The 12,237-nt window shown below is 41.0% G+C and overlaps 1 protein-coding gene across 11 annotated transcripts in view; it reads right to left on the reverse strand.

Moving 5' to 3' along the window:
* TRAPPC9 (trafficking protein particle complex subunit 9) overlaps positions 1-12,237 on the reverse strand; it is a 556,529-nt gene that overhangs the window by 192,451 nt on the left and 351,841 nt on the right. For 4 of the 11 annotated variants that reach the window (XR_013947304.1, XR_013947305.1, XM_080582082.1 and 1 more), the window contains one exon: positions 1-12,237. This exon is cut by the window's left edge and continues 35,797 nt beyond it; it is cut by the window's right edge. The exons of 6 other annotated variants lie outside the window; for them this stretch is intronic. The gene's annotated coding sequence lies outside the window, so the exon portion shown is untranslated. One more of the 11 variants, XR_013947303.1, reaches the window with a different exon arrangement.

Below are 12,237 nucleotides of genomic sequence, written 5' to 3' on the forward strand. Positions count from 1 at the left end.
CAGAGGAGACAACCAAATTTTATGCAAGTTTATTGCCTAAATATTACTTTTGAGTTTTGTGCTAACAGACACTACAATAATGGGGCGTGTTTATTTACGGAGGGGAGACCGTGCTCAGTTCAGCTCTACAATAAACCGAGAGACATTGAAGTGATAAATCAGGAAGGCTTGGTAGAAACAAAAATTAAAAGTAAGCCCCACTAAATCTTAAAAATGGGATGGCTACATAAACAACTTGATGTATAGTTTCTATTGTTGTTTACAGATAATAGAGTTATCTATTTTCTCTAGCTATGAAGTGCTTTCTGTATTAAAGTACTACTGCCATCATAAAACACTTGTGAAAATTAACAGCCAACTTCTCTTCGGCACTGAATATTAATTTCTATATGAACATTTCTTGCCACGCAGCCTTCAAAACATCCTCTCCCCCAGGGTATTTCATTTCATGCAGAAAGCAATTTTGATGAACCTACCCGAATTAGTGAATGAAGAGCGTTCACTACCGCACTTCGCAAGCGCTGCATCCGACTGACTGAACTCCAGGAAAGCACTCACCGCTGCTGACTGCTGGACTCAAAATGAAACATTTATTCCATTTTTTATTTATAAACAAAAATCGTCAAAGGGCAGATAAGAAGTGGTGATGGTAGGTGGCAGCGGGCTGTTGAATAAAAACGAGGGCTGTCAGGCAAATGCTGGACCTGGATTTAGTTAAAATGAGACGGTCTCACACATGTCATTAGTGCCTGCTGCCAATACTGTCAAAATGAAAGAGGCCAAAATATGGGTATGAATATAGGGGGGGGATGGAATTAGAAATACAGCAAGTATTACATGTCGGGGGGAATAACAGCAAACAGATATTTGAGAGGAGAGAAGAGAAAAGCCTTGAAAGCAGCAACACCAGCAAGTCCCCGGAGAAGCAACAGACGGTAACTGAGACACGGGCTTACTGCTGGCCAAGACAGCAAGGTCAGCTGTTTTTTTACAGGATATAAATATATATATTAGCCTACTCCAGACACGAGTTAGTTATTCCTGTACAGCGCAGTGCAGTTCACATCAAACCCAGCCCGTACACTTCAACCCAGCTCAGCGCTGGAAAGGTTCGATGAGATTTCTGAGCGCAGGCAACATTAATCATTCAAAAGCTGGAGTGCCTAAATTAGTATGAAAGATACTGCAGTGAGCACAGCTTGGCCAAATAATAACTAAATGACTACTGGAAAAAAAGAAAAAAAAAAAGACAAAACAGACTGCTTTGTTCGGGGGGGGGCCTCCAGGAACCAGCAGAAGTGCCTCTAGCTGCTGGCTCCCCTCTTCTGCTGCACATTTCTGTGCTGGCAATGGGGTGAACTAAAAGCTCCGCTAATTCTTTTCTCCTTCTAGGCCCTAGCCCTGGAAACATTTATAAACCACACCAGCTCTCTGCTTATACACATCCTAGTTAAGGTTTCTGCAAAAAATGCTTCCAGGATCCTGACTCTGATCTCTTCATCTCTGCTGAAAAAATGTAAGGGATTTATAAAGCTGCTCATAAAACACAAACTAGGAGCACGTACCTTATTTCCCTAGCAAAAGCAACCAAAATGATGTTTTATGCCTTAAAATAATTTAGTTGTTGGTTTCCTTTCACTCGAGTCAGATATTCAAACCTCTGTTATATTATTCTCATTTCCTTTCCACTTTGAACTGACATCAGATAGCCCAGAAAAGAGGAAAAAAAAGAAAAACACTTTTTGCACAAAATTATATTGGTCCAAATCTTTAAGAAAGAAAGAGGAACAAGATACCTGCTTTCTAACGCTTCATCCTATAAAACCTTTCTCTTGTTCTTGATATTATGCTCACAAATGATTAAAATATATGAACGGCAATAATATCAAAATAATTTCCTTATTAGGCTTGAACTCCACTTTCTAAATACATTACAACCATGATGAGCCTCTATTTATCTTGCCTGTGGTAGTACTTTACAATGATTACATAAAGAGGTCTATTTTGGGAAGGTTATATCTTTGATCTCTTTTTATATACATAGAAATCATTTGCAACTGACAGATCTATTACACTTGCACATGATATTCTTCATCTGCAAATAAAATACTCTATATAAACAACTTAAAGAATCATTTTGTTTCCTTTAGAAAAGTGCATTCCTGCTTCCCTCAGCACATATAAATTGAATCCATACTGTGAGAATCAAGGAGGGTATCGATTCCTTAGGCAAGCATGGAGAATTCATCACACAGTAACTCTGTTACTGGGATTTTTATTTTTTTTAATCAACCACCACATAAACGCATCTATTTATAAATCCTGCCCGCAAAAAAACGAGGCGTTTCTAAGGCAGGTACTTGGTGTGAAGTTTCCAGAAAGCAGAAACAGTGAAGAAGATGAAGGAGGCTATTTTGGCTGCCCTGATGGAGCGAGCACACGGCCAAGCGCTTTGAAGCACGGTAGCGCTGAACCTGCCTGGCTTCCTCCCGCCGTGCTCTCCAGCCCCTCTCTGCAGCGTTTCCTTGCAGTCACTTTATTTTCTTGGTATTGTCAGTCCTGCAAAAGCTCAGGCAACACCTTGAGACCGTAAATTTCCACGTGCTCTTTCATCACTGTCTTCAGTAAATGCCTTAAATAGCTTGTGTTCCTCCAGCTTCGTTATATGCTTCACCTGATCATACTCACAGAAGCAGTTACTAGACCACTGAGAAGACTGACGGGGACAAAGCTAGGACCATCTCCTCCATCAAAAATAACCAATATATCTCCGAAGGAGGACAAAGGACAAGAGCACTGAGGAAAGGAGAGTTTCACTGAGCCACCAGGACCAATTTTCCAAATAAGCAGCAGCATCTCAGCGCCTCATCAACAAACTTCCATCACTCTTCATGTGCCAAACAGGAAAAATAAGCAGAGGAAGAACAAGGGGGAGGAGGAAAAAGTATTTCAAAGGAAGAAAAAGAAATGTATTCTTGTAAGGGAATTACCCACAGCATCAACCAGCTAACATTAGCTGAGTGTGCTAATTTCTATTTCATGATTGCCAAAGATAAACTCTGTTGAGGCTCTTGAAACTTCGTAAGAGTGCCTGTGTATTCCTTCGGCATTGGATTGCCACGAGCTTTGGCTCATGTCTATCAGTTCCTCAGAGTTTCAAATGGAAGTGCTATGCTGTTTTCTTTTTATTCATAACATACAAAAGACATCCCCCAATATAAGTCAGATTTCATCGCTACGTAAAATGTGGAGAAATGCTGTGTTAGGATAGTAAAGACTCACGTACATCAGCCCCAGTTTGATCCCAATCATCAGCAAACAGTTTGCTGTGATTTGAAGGACCATACCAATGAGAAAGAATGAATACTGTGAAGGACTTATTCATCTACAAATAAATACGTATCTGCCACCACGAGCATGTGATTTTGGCCAATATAGGCTCTAAACTCAGGAGATGGGGAAAATATGGTTCTGCTCCCCACTGGGGTACACCCTCTCTGCTGGCATGTGACTAAATCTACTCTACTGGCAGACTAGATTTAATCATGTTCTTCTTCCCAAGAATGTTATAAAGCTGCATTAACATCCTCAGGCAAAAGTCTCCGCACAAATGAAAAGGAATATTGCTTCTATTTCAGAGACGCGATAAAACCCCGTAGCCAGCCACCTACGTAAGTATTTCCACTCATCCTGGTTGCTGAATAACCAACATTCAAATCACCTCTAAGTTTAGAATAAAGTAGTATGGAAAGCTACACACTTGAGCAAATTCAGGACTGCAATTACCCCAGTTAAAGTACAGTCCTGATTTATCACCCCCTTCTTACTAGAAGTCTTTGTCATCTTTCCAGAACAAGCACACATGAGCGCACAGAAGGTTCAAGCAGTACAGCAAAAAATACGGATCGTAAGGATTTTGGAGGAGACATACGCCTTTCATACACCAAGCCCTCAACACCTCACTAAAAGAAGATCCATGACCAGAAGCATGGAAGCAAAGCACTGGAAAGAAGTGAAAAAATCACTTCAGCAGGCACAAGGAGTCGAATGCACAGACCCAAACCGCCCTCCCCAAATCCTTTATGCTCATCCTCCTGTTTTGGATCTCTTTGTTCGACTACCAGAAATACAGATTGCTGAACTCGTTCACAGAAACTTTAGACAAAGCTCCATGTTATTGTTAATGTGGAACCTGAAACACCAACTCACTGCTGACGCCTAAATTTGAAGATGAGGAAATTCAGAATAGGCCAGGCCGGTGCGTATCCACACTGCGCGTCACCAGCACCTTCTGGTCAGGTTTCTGACTCACAGACTGGTTGGGGTGGGAAGGGACCTCCGGGTCCATCTGGTCCAGCCCCTGCTCAAGCAGGGCCACCTCCAGCAGGGTGCCCAGGACCACGTCCTGGTGGCTTTCGAAGGTCTCCAAGGAGGAGACTCCACAACCCCTCTGGAAACCAGTTCCAGCGCTCCATCACCCCTACAGTAAAGTGCTCCCTGATGTTGAGGAAGTTTTATTAATGGGATCAAGTCCTTACTTATTTCACCTCTCTTGTTCAAAACATACCTGGAAACCACTGTAAAAACCTAATAGTTCCTGGTTACCTCATTAAAACACTGGCAGGCTTGAAGTGACATTTACTGGAGGGGCAGCTCTGCAACGTTACCTATTACCACGTGATGGAAGGCCACCTTATCTAGAAAGGGAAAGTTCATTGAGATGACCTCTTCATATGTCTTCTGACTACCTGCTTGACAAAAATATATTTGTATTTCAAACAAATATGGAAATCGCAGATTCCTTCATTATACCTTCATCTAGACCAACAAAAGCTTTTCTGAAAAAGGAGGACGTAGCACTGGGCAAAGCTTCACCAAAAATCTTTCCAAATGTTTTAATGTCATAGTGGCAGCACAAACTGGCCATAAAACCACTGAAGCTGCCAATACCCACATATAATCCATAGAAAAATTACAGGAACTACACTGGTACTTACATAAAAGCATGAATACATATTCTAATTCCCAACAACTTTAGAATGTTTCATCATTGTCACCAAACAGGAGAATCCACATGTAGGGCCAGTGCTTAGGTGACATTTTACAAGCAAGAAACTTGAGTGACACCTTCATAAATGGTTCTTAACATGCCGGGGAAGAGATGCAGTCCTAAGATTCTTCTCAACAGCTAAACAATGCGGTAAATCCATTCAAATGATGTGTCTGAAGTTCCTGTAAGCTCATTTTTGGAGCTACGATCTTTGATGCTCCACTGTAGACTACATGCTTGGCAAATATGTGTGTATAGAGAGGGGCATGGCACTGCCAGGATGCTGAGAGATGTGCTTTGCAGGAAAGGGAGGTGGTGAAAGGGGGGGAAAGCAAGCAAAAAATAAAAAATAAAAAATGTGAGAACTGATTTCAAACTGAAGCTGTGCAGCAGCTACGTCTGCATCCAGTCTCCTGCCTCCTCCACCCAAGTGTCCCAGACCCACTGGCATGACCCTGAACCTCCCTGGGCGATCCCTGGGCTGTGCGTGGCACTGAGCAGAGGCTCCAGACCCCATCCCGACTTGCCGCCCCACTGCTCAGCATCCCGATGTGCTTCGCCGTCACCCATCCCCAGGCGGGGGAGCCGAGGGCTGCCACTGCCCCCTGACCTCTGGAGCGTCTCTTCTCTCGCTTCTCGTCAAGAGGACATTGAGATGCTCACAAGTCTTCCTGGAAAGCTGCTACTGAAAACAAAACAAAGCCAAGGAACGGCTTGGGATGTGACACAGCAGCTGGAGCCTGGTTACGTGATTAAGGGCTGACGGACGTAGTCTTTTCCTTCAAAGTGATCTCATTTAATGAGACTACGGACCTCGGGAGGTAACATTAAACACTGCCCGTGCTTGGAGCAGGCATTTATTTGCTTGAATTGTTATTCTTAAGAGCTGCACAATTGCTAAAATAAGAAAGAAAAGGTGCATATTCCTGGTGGTCCTCTGATGTGTGCGAGAGGTACACACATGTCCCACGTGCACCATGCCCCAAATCAGAGACACTTGCAGCCACAAAACTCCAAGATGGCATAACTAATTGTAACAGACTATCATTTTGCCGTTTGAATTCTTCAGACAAATTTAGAAGTAAAGGACTGATCTACCAAGCCTTTTTCATGGGGTGAGGGTAATGGCACTGCTATCTACCCAGGCCAAACTAGCTTTCCAGGAAAGAAAACAATGTGCAGTGGGGACATCTTTTCTCTAAGAACACAACGGGTCGGAACACAAAACCAGAAGCTTTTTAAGGACCATCACCAACATATGATCAACCCATCAGTGTGCCAGAAACGAGATTAATCCACAGAGCACAAGAGCTTTTTCTTGAACGCGAGGTACCTGGTGACAAGGATGTAGATCCTGCTGTAAACTCACAAATGTTTTGTTGAGTTGCAAAGTGCATCAGGACAGTGGGACGTGTTGGGGATGACAATGATTCCAGATGCTCTGGTCTATTTTTCTTTCTAGCACAAACGTTAAATCTTTTCTTGCGACCTCAGCAGCAGCAGATAGCCCTTGCCCAGGAAAACATTAGTCCAGATACAGAACATGGAAAATTCAGACACATCTCTGAGATCAGGTAACTGTAAATCCATAAATGTCTTTGAGAACTAGATTCCCCATTCAAAGGCTAATTTACACATGCTTTAAAGAATAACGTGATGCCACACACATGGAATTAACAGCACAGCTCTGTTCTTGCTCGCTTGTGGCAATTTCATGGTGAAGGGGGCTGAAATGTCTTGCGAAACTTAAGGAACAATTTTTCTAAGATCAAGAGTAATATGTAGCTTTAAGTGGGTTAATATTTATGTTAGACCAATGTAGCCACTCTAAGTGTACTGAGAAATGTAATTCAAGCTTTGGAGAAAACTGCAATTAAAAAATGAATTAAAATCAAATTAATCTTTGCCCTGTCCTAGTGTAATGCTTAAATTGCAATTATGAAATCTGTACCAGAAAAAAAAGCTTGAATAAAGAGTAAATTACACCTATAGCTGAGCAAAGGGAGTGGAAGCTAAAGGAGAAATGCAGCAACTTAACAATAAAAGTGCTTTGCTTGAGGTCAAAGCTTATTATTTCCAGAAGAGTTATTTGGATTTACCCGGATAGGTGAAGATGATGATTTAACAGCAAACTCACAAAGTTTTGAATGGAGTAGACTGAGATTTGGGAAAGGATATTTCCATAAACAAATGTTGACATGTGACAGATGGATATAAGCACTATTTGAGGACAACTGGATGCATTCAGGATATTCATACTACATATCTCTTTACAGGCTTCCTAGCAACAGAATTTCTATCTAAATCCATAAGAAGCCACATGCTTTCTGTGGGACACTGCCCTCCCCCTCAAAAAGTGTTTCTGGAGGAATTCAAGAAAATCATTGAAGAAAAGTACTAACCAAATGCTCCTCCTGACTAACAGAGTACACGACTGATCTGGTCAGTTGACAAATATATATATATATATATATATGTAATAAAGATCTATGCGTATCCCATATATATATATATATGTATATTTGGGAGATACACACATATATTATTTATATATATATATATATATCCAGTGTATATCCCAAATATATATAGGGGACAGGTTTGTTCCAACTGAGTAGCATTTTGTTTCATTAAAGCTGAGCCCTGAAAACATTGTCATGGCAGTGAGAAGACAAAACAACACATGCTGAAGGTGTGACTCCTCGAAGGTATTACAAAAAAAATCAGGATCTTCAGGCACAGGGCAGGTAACCACCCTTCATCGGCCACAGGCAGCAATACTGCAAGGTGTAGGTGACATTAAACACAATGCTCTTTGTTGGCCTCAATTTCAGCGGATAAATTTCCTGGGTCTGCCAGCAGTGCTGGAGATGTTGTCTGTGACCAGCAGCTCAGCCATGATGAAGTTCAAGACCTTGGAGTTACCTGAAGCAGATGTGGAGGAGAGGGTAAGGAGCAGTGCCTGTGGGGTTGACTTTGGAGCAGTGACACTAAATTAAAATAATCAAATCACGCAAGGTTTCCAAGGCATTAAACAACCTGTTCCCCCACACGACAAATATATACGCTCCTTTGGGATAGAAACAGAAAAGAGATTTAGAAAATTCACTTGAGGGGTGATGATAACTACCTTCATTTGCCAAAGAAACAGTAAAACATAAAATGCCATGCCATTCTGCTACATGGTTCGATATTTCTGGGATTTTTTTTTCTAGACTTCAGAATGAAAGATGTTGGAATTGCACTGAAGATGGTCCCAATAAGCTTTCACCCTGCTTCCTTCTCATATCCTTAACAGACTGCAGCAGATACACCCCTTGAAGCGAGGCATTCAACACAGAAGGAAGATCTGAGGGTATCCAGGATAATGAAAACAAGAGAGGAAAAAAGAGGATTATTGCTTAACACACTTACTTTTGCAGCAATGAACATGCAGGGTTGCTGCCTTGGGGCTTATTAATTTATCACTTTTTCTTTTTTCCTTGGTGTCAGTTAGGTTTCTGTGGCTCCTTGACATACCCAAGTAAGTAGATTCTGCACATGTAACACACCTGACTAAAAACCATGGTCTGCCACCGACTTGACAACAGAGAGAAGGACGTTTTCTCAAAAACAAAAGCATTTATGCCATGGAGCATGAATTTCTTGGTAATTATTCTTCATTCACAGACAGGTCGTGAGGCTCCCTTAATCACTTAACAATGCCTCGGATATGTAAAACCCTGTAACGGCCAAACACCATAGTGTATATATTTCTTTAAAAATCACACATTGACTAGACAGAGGCGTTCCTCATCTTCTTCCCACACGTATTTCAGTCACCAGACCTCGTAAAACACATACATGCAGTCCTCTAGCACCACAGCTCAGACTGTGCGTAATTCTTAACCAGCACCTCTTGACCCCCCATTATAGCAACGACATTATTTTTACAAGGCTCAAATGCCTTAATTTTAACAATTGGGTGTGCATTTGAAATGTATTACTTGCTGAATAGCAATTTGTCAGGAGCCCAAACCACCCAAATAACTAATCCATGCTGCACTTGCTCTCTTTTCCACTCCAGACACCGCTTCTACAGAGTTGGGACATCCCAACTTCATCACGTATGAAAAAAAAAAAAGGTAAAATCCATATTGCACTCATATCGTCTAAGAAAACCAGAAATAAATATCTCCACTTATTTCTGGGCAAATGTATATTTAATGATGTAACTACGGTCAAGGCCCTCTTACTGCATGAGGGGTTTGTAGTAATACCAGAGGCAGCCGACAGCAGTCCCAACGTCTCCTGAACGCTCAGAGTTTGAACTTTTGAAGAATATTCAACATTTCTTTCCGCTGGGAAGCCTTTACAAGCGTCGTCAGCATAAAGTCAAAATACGAATCACTGGTGGCAGTGTGGGCACAGACGGATGTGGCACAGCAGCACAGCTTTATCTCGAAGCATTCATTCACCCAAGTCCTTGCTATTACTTCAAGCAACCGATTTACTTTCATTAACACCAGTTCAGTTTTTATGCTCTAGTTCCGATAATTCACGTACTGTTTTGGATATATTAATGGGCATGTTTTCAGGTTTTTTGCCACGGATTTGGCCTTCTTCCTGTACTACCATGGTTTTTTTTGTTTGTTTGTTTGTTTTTGCCATATATTCATTATGATAAGGATCATAATTTTTAAGTAGAGAATCTATTACTCTGTAGTTCGCTGAGGTATTTCTTAACCCCTGTCACCGTAAGCTTTCACATTTAAAAGATGCAAAAATCCTCACAAAGTTCTGGAATAATTTATTGGATTTATGCCATTTTGTGCTTTTTTAATCACAATACCAGTGACAGATGCATTCATCTGCTGAATGCTGACCGAGCTCATGACACAGCAGTATGCCATCTTAGACTTCTAACGTCATAACATACACAAAGGGAATGAAATCTATCCATCTCCGGTCACTCCAGTAATGTTTAACTCTCCCTGGATTCTTACCGTTTAAAAACAACTTTTAGTGAAGATGTATTTGGCTACTTCATCACCAGGAAAGGAAAGCAATAAGGAACGGTGCATTCTTGACTGCTGCATACCTTCAGGGATCAGGTTAATAAGAACAACGAATTAAATGGAACAAAGAAATGAAAATCCATCTGCTGTTGGGAAAATTGAGCCTCAGAGCCCCGAATCCCCCAAAGAAACTCTAAAAATTTGTTTTCAGAATTAACATCAAAGGTTGTGGGGAAAAGGTACATAGGAAATCAAAATACGTACGTACCTGCTGACTTCGCCACGGTGTTTACCGTGTAAACTTTGTGGGAATCAAGAGCTTTGATTCCTTTTGCAGAATAGGAGGGCACGTTGTGGGCTCAAAACACTATTGTGTCCCCAAGGAGAATTTCAAGGACATTAAATCAACTAGTACATTGTTTTAGTTTTGATTGCTTAAAGGAAAATATATGAAATATAATTGATTTAACATACTACTCATATCAGCTGCAATTATCTGGTTGGTTAAATTCAGCTCGCTAGCAAATACGTTTAGAAAACTATTCAAATTTATTCACCTATGTTCATCACAATATTCTGAACCCAAATGTCAATCCCTAATTTCATTTTGCTGATGAAGAAATCAAGGCACAGCTCAATGGCTTGCTAAAGGCCAGAGAATACATCAGTGACAAGCTCTCATTTCCATCTCTGATCACCGGACAACATGGATCCACAGCGTAGGGCTCAGTAAAGGGCTTCCATCTTAGATTTTTTTTTTTTTTTAATCTTTTCCTCATTTGAAGTATCAGAAATGGAATTTCCCCCCCCCTTTTTTTGTGCCCTGGACCGGCATTTCTTATTTTTCCTCCCTCTGAGACAAAAATCCTTATTATACTATTTATATTTCCTGACATCATGCATAAAACCGCATCCTCTTACTGCATTCCTTTATTAGCTGCCTTTAAGCTGAACTCACAGTGTACAGCTTGGCTGTGCAAAATGTAACTGGAATAATTTCTTCCTAAGGTAACAATTAGAAGAGAAAAAAGAATTTGAGGGGAACCACACGGACTTCTAATTGACTATCATGACAATTATATTATCTCTGGGATATTTATTTGAAGTAAGGATCCTTGCAATGAGATGTTTAAACAAGTATGCTATCCACATCTCGAGTCTCTTTTATCAGATGTTCTCAGTGCATCTACAGTTATTAATTAATCTGTAAGAACCCCCAGTGTCATCAAGCAATTACTGCTTATCTCCCCTTAGTAAATCCCAAATTGAGGACAGGGACAGATAATTTTTATGTTCAAAAGGAAGATTTCAAATCTGTTCTTCCCAACTGATGTTGCTTTTAGAAACAAATTCGGTTTCCTGAGCAGGCATGTGAGGTACTTGTGAGCCTCATGCAAAGCAGACAGATAGGAAGCATGAGCTGGATCACAAAGGAGGTGAGCACCTGAGGTACACAGCCAAAGGCATGGTGGAAAAGTGAACCAAAGGAGTCCTGAGACAAAATTGAATCCTGCCAATAGCATAAAATGCACAAAAGCCCAGTGTTCCAGATTTCTTTTACAAGGCAAGTTGCAATAACGGCTGAAATTCATAATTACAATCATTTATGTAATGGCTAACATTTTTAATGCGCGTTTTTCTCGCCAGCATGCTTGCTTTAATCAGTCCTTCACGGTTATCATCATTTTCAACCTTGGGCAGCTGCAAACCTGTCATAACACCTTTTAGTAGCTCTAATATCATACCCACCTCTCTGGTAGGATTGGAATAGACTTGGGACACCGATGTCCCAAGTCCTGCCTCCTTCAAACAAATCAAGAACATGAATTTGCCTACAATCTGCTGCTGTTCAACTTCACCACGTATTTTAGGTGCAGTTAATATGCAGGACTCCACATAGAATGAGTACTGCTACTAGAACGAAGGATGCAGAATTTCCTATTCATTGTCCTATTCATGTCCTATTCATGTCCTATGGCTTAAATAAAGTCATACTTTTTCAGTTTAACTTCAGTCAGAAGTTTGCCACAAATGAGATGTAAAAAGTGGCAGAGGAGACTGCATTCTGCTGCAAAGTTGGTGTTTTGAACTCATCCTGAAGGAGCAGAACTAGTTCTTTGGGGCAGATAAGTACTATAAACGCAGCATAGAGAAGTTCCCATTGTATATAATATAATGGCCTTCTCAATT

The sequence above is a fragment of the Anser brachyrhynchus genome (genome assembly GCF_964034855.1).
Source record: "Anser brachyrhynchus genome assembly, chromosome: 2".
Classification (NCBI taxonomy): domain Eukaryota; kingdom Metazoa; phylum Chordata; class Aves; order Anseriformes; family Anatidae; genus Anser; species Anser brachyrhynchus.